The following is a 14,803-nucleotide window of genomic DNA, read 5'->3' on the forward strand; positions in this document are numbered from 1 at the left end:
GAAAAAGAACAAGCATATTTGAAGAATGATCAATAGAGACCAGGCAATTTGAAGAACCAAAATAGAAAAAGAAAAAAAAAAACTAAAGAAAAATTAATACTGCCTAAAGGAAATTTGGGACACCGTTAACCAGATAATCTATGTGTAACTCGGCAGAAGAGAGGAGAGAAAGAAAGATGAAAAACAATTGAGAAAATAATGACTGCCCAGATTAATGAAAAGATCAATCTGCTTACTTAAGTAGCTCAACAAATTCAAAATAAGATAAAAGATATACCCTCAGACACATTATAGTCAATATATTAAAAAGTCAAAGGCAAAGAGAAAATCTTGAAAGTAGCAAAAGACAAGTCATTATTTATATGGGTATCCCAATAAGAAATAAGCAGTCCTATGATCAGAAACAAGAAGTACTGGGACACCATATTCAAAGTGATGAAAGTAAAAAATAAAACAAAAAGCTGTCAATCAAGATTCTGTTATGCATCTGATACTAATTTTAATGTCTTTACAAAAAATGTAATAAAGACATTTCCTGGTAAATGAAAAGAGAGGGAATTCATTGCTTGGAGACACACCTTACAAGAAATTCTAAATGAATTCTACAAGGTGAAAGCAAGTGACATCAGAATGAAATTCAAAGGAATGAGTTCCATTAAAGATAATTATATAGGTAATTACAAAAGACTATAATTGCACATTTCTTCTTGTTTCTTCTCATGACTAATTTCAAAAGCAGTAGTCCAAAACAATTATTATGTAATTGTACTTCTGGACCCATAACACAGAGAAATGTAATATATTTGACAATAACAAAACAACACAGAACAGGTAGGTGGGGGAAAAGCTGTGTTGGTATAAACAAATGACACTGATTAGCAACAAATCTGCAAGAAACGAAGAGAGTAAGAAATGGTAGATAAGAATGTAATTTTAAAGCATTAGATATGCTTTCCCATCTACTCTCAGCTTTTTTAAAATATGTAAGAAAATATAATGCAATAATTATGTGTGCTCAATTGTATCCAACTCTTTGTGATCTCACGGACTATAGCCTGCCAGGCTTCTCTGTCCATGGAATTCTCCAGGCAAGACTGGTTGGGTGGCTATTTCCTTCTCCAGGGGATCTTCCCAACCCAGGGATCAAACTTGCATCTCCTGCACTGGCAGGCAAATTCTTTACCTCTGAGCCTTCTGGGAATCCTAATAATTATAACAATGACATATCAAATATAGACAAAACTTGTGTACAAGTAATTGGCATAAAAAGTGGAGGATAAAATGAACAATATAGGAGTAAAATTTTCACACTTTGAAACAGAGCAGGACTCTGTGAGATCTTCCCAGGGACAGACTCCCAAGGCCCAAGTCCTTTGAAACTTGCTTGCAGAAAATGCTTTAGTCTCCTAGGCCTTCTCCGAGTTCCAAAGAGCAAATTTAATCAGAGCAGTTGGAAAATGCAGAAACAAAGAATTAAGCAAGCCAAAATTATAATAATTTAGTTATAAGAAAAAGTTGAAGACCTTTAGTTCCTTCTCAAGGGCTATAGATAATATCCTGAGCCATTTCCTTAGGTCGTTTTGGTAATACTAAAAGACCCAAGTGGTGGAAGAGGTTAACTGCTGACCACTAGTATGTAGATTTCAAATTGGTTGGAATTAGAAGGTTGATAACATTGAGTCTAAAAATACCACCTGGTTATTTCACCGTTAACCAACAAAAGAGTACATGAGCTGATCATATAACCTTTCCCTCACCATGACTTTATTTTTTTTTTAAATTTAAATGTATTTATTTTAATTAGAGGCTAATTACTTTACAATATTGTATTGGTTTTGCCATACATCAACATGAATCCGTCACGGGTGTACAAGTGTTCCCAATCCTGAACCCCCCTCCCACCTCCCTCCCCATACCATCCCTCTGGGTCATCCCAGTGCACCAGCCCCAAGCTTCCTGTATCCTGATTGAACCTGGACTGGCAATTCATTTCTTGTATGGTATTATACATGTTTCAATGCCATTCTCCTAAATCATTCCCCCGCTCCCTCTCCCACAGAGTCCAAAAGACTGTTCTATAAATCTGTGTCTCTTTTCTGTCTCGCATACAGGGTTGTCATTGCCATCTTTCTAAATTCAATATATATGCGTTAGTATACTGTATTGGTGTTTTCTTTTTGGCTTACTTCACTCTGTATAATCGGCTCCAGTTTCATCCACCTCATTAGAACTGATTAAACTGCATTCTTTTTAATGGCTAAATAATACTCCATTGTGCATATGTACAACAGCTTTCTTATCTATTCATCTGCTGATGGATATCTAGGTTGCTTCCAAGTCCTGCCTATTATAAACAGTGCTGCGATGAACATTGGAGTACACATGTCTCTTTAAATTCTGGTTTCCTCGGTGTGTATGCCCAGCAGTGGGATTGCTGGTTGTATGGCAGTTCTATTTCCAGTTTTTTTCCTTGACTTTAAAAGTTCTTCCCTGAAAGCCACTGAGGAGTTTTGAGTCTTTTGAACATGAACTGTCTGTTCTTTCTTGGCCCACGTTGGGCACCTAGGAATTAAAGATGTATTAAGGTCGATGAACTTAGAGCCTATTATATAGAGTGCAGTAAGTCAGAAAGAGAAAAAAATATTGTATATTAATGCATATATATGAAGTCTAGAAAATGGTACTGATGAACCTGTTTGCAAGGCAAGAATAGTGATGCATAGAGAACATACTCGTGGACACAGAGAAAAGGAGAGGATGGGAAAAATTGAGAGAGTAACATTGAAATATATAAAATAGATACCTAGTAGGAAGTTGCTGTACAATACTGGGAGCTCAGTCCTGTGCTCTGTGACAACCTAGAGGGTGGGAAGGGGTGGGGTGGGAGGGAAATTCAAGAAGGAAATAATATATATATACACTTATGGCTGATTCACACTGTTGTGTGGCAGAAACCAGAAGAACGTTGGAAAGCAACTGTGTATGTTCCTGTGTTTAGTCTCTCAGTCATGTCCAATTCTTTGGGACCCTTTGGGCTGTAGCCCACCAGGCTTCTCTGTCCATGGGATTTTTAAAATTTTTTTTATTATATTATTTTTTTTAATTTACAATATTGTATTGGTTTTGCCATACATCAACATGCATCTGCCATGGGTGTACACGAGTTCCCCACCCTGAAGCCCCCTCCCACCTCCCTCCCCATACCATCCCTGTGGGTCATCCCAGTGCACCAGCCCCAAGCTTCCTGTATCCTGCATCGAACTTGGATTGGAGATTTGTTTCTTATATGATATTATACATGTTTTAATGCCATTCTCCCAAATCATTCCCCCTCCTCCTCCCACAGAGTCCAAAAGACTGTTCTATACATCTGTGGCTCTTTTGCTGTCTTGCATACAGGGTTGTCATTACCATCTTTCTAAATTCCATATATATGCATTAGTATACTGTATGGTGTTTTTCTTTCTGGCTTACTTCACTCTGTATAATTGGCTCCAGTTTCATCCACCTCATTAGAACTGATTCAAATGTATTCTTTTTAATGGCTGAGTAATACTCCATTTTGTATATGTACCACTGCTTTCTTATCCATTCATCTGCTGATGGACATCTAGGTTGCTTCTATGTCCTGGCTGTTATCAACAGGGCTGTGATGAACATTGGGGTACACGTGTCTCTTTCCCTTCTGGTTTCCTCAGTGTGTATGCCCAGCAGTGGGATTGCTGGGTCGTATGGCAGTTCTATTTCCAGTTTTTTAAGGAATCTCCACACTGTTCTCCATAGTGGCTGTACTAGTTTGTATTCCTCCAACAGTGTAAGAGGGTTCCCTTTTCTCCACACCCTCTCCAGCATTTATTGCTTGTAGACTTTTGGATCACAGCCATTCTGACTGGCATGAAATGGTACCCCATTGTGGTTTTGATTTGCATTTCTCTGATAATGAGTGATGTTGAGCATCTTTTCATGTGTTTGTTAGCTATCTGTATGTCTTCTTTGGAGAGATGTCTATTTAGTGCTTTGGCCCATTTTTTGATTGGGTCATTTATTTTTCTGGAATTGAGCTGCAGGAGTTGCTTGTGTATTTTTGAGATTAATTGTTTGTCAGTTGCTTCTTTTGCTACTATTTTATCCCATTCTGAAGACTGGATTTTCACCTTGCTTATAGTTTCTTTTGTTGTGCAGAAGCTTTTAATTTTAGTTAGATCCCATTTGTTTATTTTTGCTTTTATTTCCAATATTCTGGGAAGTGGGACATAGAGGATCCTGCTGTGATGTATGTTGGAGAGTGTTTTGCCTATGTTCTCCTCTAAGAGTTTTATAGTTTCTGGTCTTATATTTAGATCTTTAATCCATTTGAGTTTATTTTTGTGTATGGTGTTATAGAGTGTTCTGGTTTCATTCTTTTACGAGTGGTTGACCAGTTTTCCCAGCACCACTTGTTAAAGAGATTGTCTTTTCTCCATTGCATATTCTTGCCTCCTTTGTCAAAGATAAGGTGTCCATAGGTGTGTGGGTTTATCTCTGGGCCTTCTATTTTGTTCCATTGATCTATATTTCTGTCTTTGCACCAGTACCATACTGTCTTGATGACTGTGGCTTTGTAGTAAAGCCTGAAGTCAGGCAGGTTGATTCCTCCAGTTCCATTCTTCTTTCTCAAGATTTCTTTGGCTATTTGAGGTTTTTTGTATTTCCATACAAATTGTGAAATTATTTGTTTTAGCTTTGTGAAAAATACCGTTGGTAGCTTGATAGGGATTGCATTGAATCTATAGATTGCTTTGGGTAGTATACTCATTTTCACTATATTGATTGTTCCAATCCATGAACATGGTGTATTTCTCCATCTATTAGTGTCCTCTTTGATTTCTTTCATCAGTGTTTTATCAGATCAGATCAGATCAGTCGCTCAGTTGTGTCTGACTCTTTGAGACCCCATGAATCGCAGCACGCCAGGCCTCCCTGACCATCACCAACTCCCGGAGTTCACTGAGACTCACGTCCATCGAGTCAGTGATGCCATCCAGCCATCTCATCCTCTGTCACCCCCTTCTGCTCCTGCCCCCAATCCCTCCCAGCATCAGAGTCTTTTCCAATGAGTCAACTCTTCGCATGAGGTGGACAAAGTACTGGATTTTCAGCTTCAGCATCATTCCCTCCAAATAAATCCCAGGTCTGATCTCCTTCAGAATGGACTGGTTGGATCTGCTTGCAGTCCAAGTGACTCTCAAGAGTCTTCTCCAACACCACAGTTCAAAAGCATCAATTCTTCGGCACTCAGCCTTCTTCACAGTCCAACTCTCACATCCATACATGACCACTGGAAAAACCATAGCCTTGACTAGATGGACCTTAGTTGGCAAAGTAATGTCTCTGCTTTTGAATATGCTATCTCGGTTGGTCATAACTTTCCTTCCAATGAGTAAGCGTCTTTTAATTTCATGGCTGCAGTCACCATCTGCAGTGATTTTGGAGCCCAGAAAAATAAAGTCTGACACTGTTTCCACTGTTTCCCCATTTATTTCCCATCAAGTGATGGGACCGGATGCCATGATCTGCGTTTTATGAATGTTGAGCTTTAAGCCAACCTTTTCACTCTCCACTTTCACTTTCATCAAGAGGCTTTTGAGTTCCTCTTCACTTTCTGCCGTAAAGATGGTGTCATCTGCATATCTGAGGTTATTGATATTTCTCCCAGCAATCTTGATTCCAGGTGTGTTTCTTCCAGTCCAGCATTTCTCATGATGTACTCTGCATATAAGTTAAATAAGCAGGGTGACAATATACAGCCTTCTATACATAGGTCTTTAATTTCTTTAGTAGATAAATTCCTAAGTAGTTTATTCTTTTCGTTGCAATGGTGAATGGAATTTTTTCCTTAATTTCTCTTTCTATTTTCTCATTTTTAGTGTATAGGAATGCAAGGAATTTCTGTGTGTTGATTTTATATCCTGCAAATTTACTATATTCGTTGATTAGCTCTAGTAAATTTTTGGTGGAGTCTTTAGGGTTTTTTCAGGCAAGAAATCTGGAGTAGGTTGCCATTTCTTTCTCTGGGGACCCTCCCAACCCAGGGCTTGAACCCATATCTGCTGTGTCCTTCATTGCAGGTGGATTGTTTATCAAACATGCCATTGGGGAAACCCCTTATCCTTTAATTAAAAAATATATATATATATATATATATTAAAAAAAAAAAACAACCCACTATACTGTCCTTTACCACAACCTGGTGTCAGTAGATTGACTGCTGCCTGCTGAGTGGGCAGGGTCATGTTTTGCTTGATTTTGATTTCACTGGAACTAAATAAGTATAAATCACTTCAAAATCACTGTGCACTGTGACTGCAGTCATGAAATTAAAAGACACTTACTCCTCAGAAGAAAAGCTATGTCAATCCTAGACAGCATATTAAAAAGTAGAGACATTACTTTGCTGACAAATGTCCATCAAGTCAAAGCTATGGTTTTTCCAGTAGTCATGTATGGATGTGAGAGTTGAATCATAAAGAAGGCTGAGTGCTGAAGAATTGATGCTTTTGAACCGTGCTGTTGGAGAAGACTCTTGAGAATCCCTTGTACAGGAGCCGCTGAATATACCAAAATTCAGTGATGCTTAATTCCTATAGTAGGTCCTCTGCATCCCAGGTTCCATGTCCTTGGATTCTGCCAACAGCAGATGAACATTCTGATCTGCTGTTTGTTGAAACTGCTGATGGGAAACCTGAGAATATAGATGGCTAATTCTATATTTATTTGAAAAATCCAAGCATACATGCACTGGCTCAGTTCAAATCCATGTTGTTCAAGGGTTGTGCTGTTGACTATAATTCCAAACACCCTCATGAACTTTCTCACTTTTCTCTACCTCATTTATACTCCCTTCCATGATATAAATTTTCTGAATCTTGACTGCCTTAATAGGCAGCTAATAATTTTTTGTTGTTTTGATTTACATTTTCCTGAGAGCTAATGCAATGGATTGAATGATGAGGTCCCCCTTCCCAAAATCCTGATTTTGAAATTTAATAGGTAACTTTATGATATTTGGAGATGGAGGTCTTTGGAAGATGAGTAAACTTTAAAAGACACCTCAGAGGTATCCCTTTCCCACTGCCATGTAAGGTTACAGTGACAAGACAGCCATCTGGGAAACAGGCTCTCACCAGCCGCAGCTTTGGCCACAGAGTGAGGTATTCTTCTTTGTGTTCAAAGTGATTTTTGATTCTGATTCTTTATGGTGCTTTTTATGGAGCAACAATTTATTTGTGTCTTATGTTCCTCCATACCCTTTACTGTTTTTCCTTGTTTTTGTTTCCTTTTAAAATTATGCATAGAGGTTTCTTTTTTGTGCATGAAATTAAAGCCTTAATCAACCTTGCAGGAAAAAAAAGTAAAAAAAAATTGTTGATATCATGTCGTGAACTTTCCAGCCTCCAGAATAGTGACAAATAAATTTCTGCTCTTTATAAACTATCTAGTACATCCATGGTATTTCTGTTGCTTTGTTATAGCAGTCAGAATGGACTAAGTTTAGTTCAACTTTTTTTTGGTCTGATAGTTACTGATATTCTGAATTCAACTCCATTGTTACATGCATGTATAACGTGTGTTTTGTGAATGTTTCTCTACCTTTAATGGTTTACTTTTTTTTTCTTTTTATATTTACTTAGCATTGTTTTAAAAAAGAAATTTTTGATTTAGATGAAGTCCACTTGGTCATTTCAAAACACCGCTTTTGTCTTCCTTTAGAACTATTTTTCTAAAGGTCAAAGAGATATTCTCATGTATTCTTCAAGAAATTTCAGACTTCTAGATTTCATATTTAAACATCTTTCCCTCATATTAATCTTATGTATGATATGAGGTAAAAGTCAAGTTTCATTTTTTCAATAAGGATTTTCAGTTGTTCTAGTACAATTTATTAAAAATACACTCTTTTCCATCTTGAATTGGTTTGATAGCTCTATAAAAAATAAACTGTCCATAACTTTAGGTATATTTCTTAGCTATCTATTTCCTAACATGAATAGCACACTTTATATATATATATATATATATATATAGTACTTTAAAATGTACTTTTTATATAAATTTATATAAATATCATATACATATATAAAAGTATGGTATTCATATTTTTATATGAATGGTATCTATACTCATACTATTCACGCCATGTTCTATTACTAACATAAATACCATACTTTCTTAATTCATGTACCTTTATAGTAATGTCTTGAACTCAGGTATTGTAATATCTTCCAACTTTTTTCCTCCTTTTATTGTTAATAATTAAGTTGGCTAAGTTTGTTCCTTCACCTTTCTAATATAAAATTTGAAACAGTTTAATTTCTAAAATAAAACTATAAAAGCTGTTGAAATATTCTGTTGATTAAATGGAATCTATATGATAATGCAGGTAAGTGATATTTTAATAATGCTGAATCTCCCAGTATAGAGTATCTCTTAAATTATAAAGTTATGTTTCAGAAACTTTATGCTTTAGTGTAGAATTTTTACTTCTACATAATGGTTACCTCTTTTTTGGAATCCATATAGTTAGAATCATACAGTGGGTAGTCCTTTCAGAGTGGCTTCTTTCACTTAATAATATGCATTTATACTCTGTGTTTTTTCCTGGTTTACCACCTCATTTTCAGCACTGAATAATATTCCACTGTCTGCATGTCCCACAGTTTATTTCTTCAATCACCCATGAGGAATCTTGGGTTCTTTCAAGTTTTGACAATTGTGAATGAAGGTGCTATAAGTATCTGTGTTTCAGATAGATTTTTGTGTGGATATACATTTTCAGCTCTTTTCAGTAATACCAAGAAATACCTATTTACTGATGGTGTGTAAGAAAATAACTAAAATTTTACTATGACCTTGTATTCTGCAAACTTGCTATAATCCCTTGCTTGTTCCAGAAGATTTTTCCCCTTAATTCTTTTGGAAATTCTATATAGATGATCATGTCATCTGCAAACAATAAGTCTTATGTCTTCTTTCCCAATATGTATACCTTTTATTTCCTTATCTAGTTTATTTCATTAGGTCAAGCTTCTAATATCATGCTGAAAAGGAATGGTGAGAGGGACATCTTCATCTATTTCTTGAAAAATGATTTCAGTTAAATTTTTAGGTTTAGGTTAGAATCTAACAAGATTTCTGACTTTCCGTTTTTATATATAGCACAAAAAAGTAATCATTGTGAAAATGCTTGCATTATATAAGACAACAACATGTTTAGGTGTATTTACATGATTTATACTACTTTTAGTACTTCATCTTAAGTGATATTTTTCTAATGTTGAATAATATTTTCACATTTTTAAAGTGATGATTAATTAACAATGGTGTTTCTCTGAATGTGTATATTTTTCTGGGAATTGTTGTGAATACAGGACTTATGTCCTTAACACTTTAAGAAGTTAATTCAAGAATATAGCTTATTTTGCATTATACATTAAATATTAAAGTTCATTGAGAATAGTTCTAAACCAAAATAAGACAAAATAAACCCCACAAAGTCTCTAAATGTTAACCAACATTGTCTATGCTTATTTTCTGTGAGTGAATATATTTCTCAATAATCCTTGCAATTAGATGTGGACACAACAATGTGTTCTTGTAAAAGGAATTTAAATGGAAGCTATATTTTGTATTTTCAAGTTAAGACTTTATTTTCAGAGCTATGAACCCTACATGTTCTCTTTTTCCTTCTGTGGAAAATGAGAATATAAGAGATGTCAGGGCTAAAAGGTGGAAGAACTTGAATTTCTGTCTCATGAAGTGGATTAGAGCACTTATCATTGACCTTAAAATGGTCTCAAATAATCAATCTATCATTTCGTGAAAGTACTCTTTGCCATTGTTTCCACATTTCTAATTTAAAACATTATTTTTAGATGCAGAACATTGATGTGGGAGGAAAAAGTCCTGGAACAGTTTAGTTTCTTTTCCTTAATGGACGTATCTCTCTTGCAAATTTCTTATAAACTGTCATTAAAACTGAGAAGGATATAGTGTAAGATTTTTGTAATATTAAGGAAAAAACCTTCATTTGATAGATGACTCCTACTTGTTTTTAGGAAAATATCACTAGCTTTTTCCATAAACTTCAAAATAGTTACAAAAATAATAGAATTAAGATAGCAATCAATTTCTAATATATGATTTTAGTATTAAATGAAATATATATATATATTAATATCAGGAAATGCAACTTATGACACTGTTTTTCTCACAGAAAACATGAAAGTATAGTTGAGGAAGAGTGTTACACCATAAATGCATCTATACATAAACTTGCAATAGAATATCTTTCCTATTACAAAAATGTATTAAGTAAATTTTATGTAATCCCAAATCGCTTCTCAAATTGCTAGAGGTAATGGTTTCAGTATAGTTATATATTGAAACATTTGGTTTGGGAGATGTTTTGCTACAAGTGAAACATAGTGGTGAAAATTTTAATATCTCTATGTAAATTTTTTCTATTTGCAATACATGTCCTTTTAAAGATAAGCCTATAAGACAGAAGTCTGAATTAGAAAGCCTAATTGGCATGTTTATCTCCATTGATTTCATTCTATTAAACTCTGCTAATTTCATATAATCATAGCTTATTATAGCCTGAGGGGGACCTCAGAGGTCAAATTGCGATTCCTATCCCCTCCATTACAGATCAGCACACAAACTCTCAGAGTAGTTAAATGATTTCCCCAGTCTCACAACATTTTAGCAACAGAACTGGAATCAGAACCAGGTTGTATTTAAATTTAACTGGTGAGATAACATTTATTTTTCCTTAATTAAATATCATATGTTAAATTGCAAGTGTTTTCTTTGGATTTATTTACAGAGGGACTGCATGATAATGCATTCTTTTAAATAAAAATATTAATTTTTATTGATTTACAACATTTTGTTAGTTTCAGGCATACAGCATAGTGATTTGCATTTTTTTCATTTTAGGTTGAAAGGAGGATTATTTTTCATTTTAGGTTGTTACAAGACATGTCCAACCAGAGTTGAGAAAAGGCAAAGGAACCAGAGATCAAATTGCCAACATCCATTGGATTATAGATAAAGCAAGGGGATTCCAGAATCTACTTTTGCTTCACTGAGTATCCTAATGCCTTTGATTGTGTGAATCCCAACAAACTCGAAAATTCCTAAAAAGATGAGAATACCAGATCACCTTACTTGCCTCCTGAAAAGCCTGTATGCAAGTCAAGAAGCAATAGTTAGAACTGGACATGGAACAACAGACTGGTTCAAAATTTGGAAAAGAGCACCACAAGGCTGTTTATTGTATCCTACTTATTTAACTTATATGCAGAGTACATCATATGGAATGTCCAGCTGGATGACTCACAAATGGGAATTAACAATGCCAGGAGAAATATTAACAACCTCAGATATGCAGATGGTACCACTCTAATGGCAGAAAGTGAAGAGGAACTAAAGAGACTCTTGATGAGGGTGGGAAAGGAGATTGAAAAATCTGGCTTAAAACTCAACATTCAAAAATCGAAGATCATGGCATCTGATCCCATCACCTTGTGTTAAATAGATGAGGAAAAAGTGAAGACAATGACAGATTTTATTTTCTTGGGCTCCAAAAGCACTGTGAACAGTGACTGCAGCCCCAAAATTAAAACTACTAGCTCCTTGGAAGGAAAGCTATGGCAAAACAGGACAGTGTATTATAAAGCAGAGACATTACTTTGCTGATAAAGATCCATACACTCAAAGCTATGGTTTTTCCAGTAGTCATCTACAGATGTGAGAGTTGGACAATAAGAAGGCTATAATAGTAGTGTTAGTTATTCAGTCATGTCTGACTCTTTGTGACTGTAAGAACAGCCCATCAGGCTGCTCTGTCCACGGGGTTTGCCAGGCAAGAATACTGGAGTGGATTGCCATTCCCTCCTCTAGAGGATCTTCCCAACCCAGGGATCAAACCAGCGTCTTCTAGACATTTCAGACAGATTCTTTACTATCTGAGCTACAGGGAAGCAATTAAGAAGTGATGCTTTCTAATTGTGATGCTAGAGAAGACTCTTGAGAGTCCCTTGGACCACAAGGAAAGAAACTGGGCAATCATTTCACTGGAAGGACTGATTCTGAAGGTGAAGCTCCAATACTCTGGCCACCTGATGTGAAGACTCATTGGAAAAGACCCTGATGCTGGGAAAGTTTGAAGGCAGGAGGAATAAACTGTCACAGAGGATGACATGGTTGGATGGCATCACCAACACAATGGACTGAGTTTAAGCAAAATCTGGGATATAGTGAAGGACAAGGAAGCCTGGTGTGCTACAGCCCATGGGGTCACAAAGAATCAGACACAACTCAGCACCTGAACAACAATAATGACAAGATACTGTACATGATTCCTTGTGTTATACAGAAAATTCTTGTTGCTTTTCATGTATAGTAGTTTGCCTCTATTAATCCCATCAGTTCAGTTCAGTCACCATACACCTAATTTATTTCTTCCCCCTCCTTTCCCCTTTGGTAATCAGAGGTTTATTTTATGTGAGTCTATTTCTGCTTTTTTATATATTTATTTGTATTCTTTTTAGATTCTAGATATAAGTGAGATCATCCAGAATTTATCTTTCTCTGTCTGATTTATTTCACTGAGCATAATACTCTGTAGGTTCACCCGCATTGTTTCAAATGGCACAATCTCTTTTTTATGGCTCACTAATATTCATAAAGAAAGCTCTATTCCATAAAGATACATGCAACCCAGTTTTCACTGCAGCTCTATTTACAATAGCCAAGATATGGAAACAACACAGATACCCATCGATGGGCAATTGATTTAAGGTGTGGAATATCAATCAACGACTGATTCAAGGTGTGCTATATGGATATTCCACATCTTAAATCAGTCATCCATTGATGGGGAATTTGAGTTGCTTTCATATCTTGGCTATTGTAAATAGAGCTGCTATGAACACTGGGGTGCATGTATCTTTTAAGATTAGAGCTTTTTTCCCCAAATATATACCAAGGACTGGAACTACTGGATCGTATGGTAATTTAACTTTAGTTTTTTGAGTAACCATCATACTGTTTACCACAGTGGCTGCATTAATTTGCATCCCTTTCAACACTGTTGAAAGGGAGGGTTCCTTTTTCTCTACTTCCTCTCAAACATTTGTTATTTGTATACTTTTTGATGACAACCATTTTGACAGGAGTGAGGGTTTGAAACTATTCATTGTGGATTTGATTTTCATTTCTCTAATAATTAGTGACATTGAGCATCAGGAGCCTGATTAGCCACCTATGTTGTCCTCTTTGGAAAAATATTTGCTCAAATCTTAGGCCTATGTTTTACTGAATTTTTTATTGAGTTATATGGAGCTCAATTAAGCTCTCGATGGTCACATCATTTGCAGAAATTTTCTCCCATCCTGTGGGTTATCTTTTCATTTTGCTGATGGTTTCCTTGTTGAGTAATGTACTTTTTATGTCTCCAGTACTAATAATAGCTTTAGATATTTTAAAGGATAGTAACCCATTTAATTTTTTTCACATATTTCATCATACTTTTAATAATCACATCTACCACTCTAATACTAGTGTTCTTATATGAAAGTTAGTTTCTTCTTATTCATCTGTATAATCATACTATAACCTGAAAATCTTGCAACATCTCTTTGAAAGAATAATTATGTGACTTCAGTTAAAATAGGGGTTATAATTTTATTCTACAATATAATTATTCTGTATCATTCCGTTCTTATTGCAAAATACTCTCATCCTAAACATCCATTTCCGGTAGTCATGTATGGATATGAGAGTTGGACTGTGAAGAAAGCTGAGTGCCAAAGAATTGACACTTTTGAGCTGTGGTGTTGGAGAGGACTCTTGAGAGTCCCTTGGACTGCAAGAAGATCCAACCACTCCATTCTAAAGGAGATCAGTCCTGGGTGTTCTTTGGAAGGAATGATGCTAAAGCTGCAACTCCAGTACTTTGGCCACCTCATGCGAAGAGTTGACTCATTGGAAAAGAGCCATATCCTGGGAGGGATTGGAGGCAGGAGGAGAAGGGGACGACAGAGGATGAGATGGCTGGATGGCATCACTGACTCGATGGACGTGAGTCTGAGTGAACTCTGGGAGTTGGTGGTGGACAGGGAGGCCTGGCATGCTGCAATTTATGGGGTCGCAAAGAGTTGGACATGACTGAGCAACTGAACTGAACTGAATTGAACTGAAACATCCATTATCATCTCACTTTAACCTTTCTTAAAACTTACTGAAAATTAACATTGTCTCTGATATTACTATAATCATTAGCTTAGCTTATTCTAATCACAATAAAAATTTGTCATGATACATTTACTATTAACATTGCCACTTCTTCTGAAACTTCTTTTTCAATAATTAAGGGTACTGACTTTGAAGAGTTCACACTCCTCTAACAAGTTTCAGGACCCAGTACACCAAATATGGCATCTTGGCATACTGAATATTTCAAGCAGAAAGAGTTGAAAACACAGCAGAAGCTGGAATGCACACTGACCTTCTCCCCACCTTTGTCTCTTGAAAAATTTACAAAAACGTCTGAAAAAAGGTACCCTACCTGTAACTGAAAGGAAGGAACATCTTCACCTCCCAAAACTAAGCAGTATGAAAAGAATCATAACAAATGGGCTTTGCTAAATTTCCTTAGTTTACCTTGCACTCCTTGACTTAGAATATTTCTCCATGACTGTCTACTTTTCTTTAGACCTAGCATAAAAACACTCAGATTTAACTGTTTATTGGGGTT

Source organism: Bos javanicus, chromosome 1 (assembly GCF_032452875.1).
Source record: "Bos javanicus breed banteng chromosome 1, ARS-OSU_banteng_1.0, whole genome shotgun sequence".
Taxonomy (NCBI): domain Eukaryota; kingdom Metazoa; phylum Chordata; class Mammalia; order Artiodactyla; family Bovidae; genus Bos; species Bos javanicus.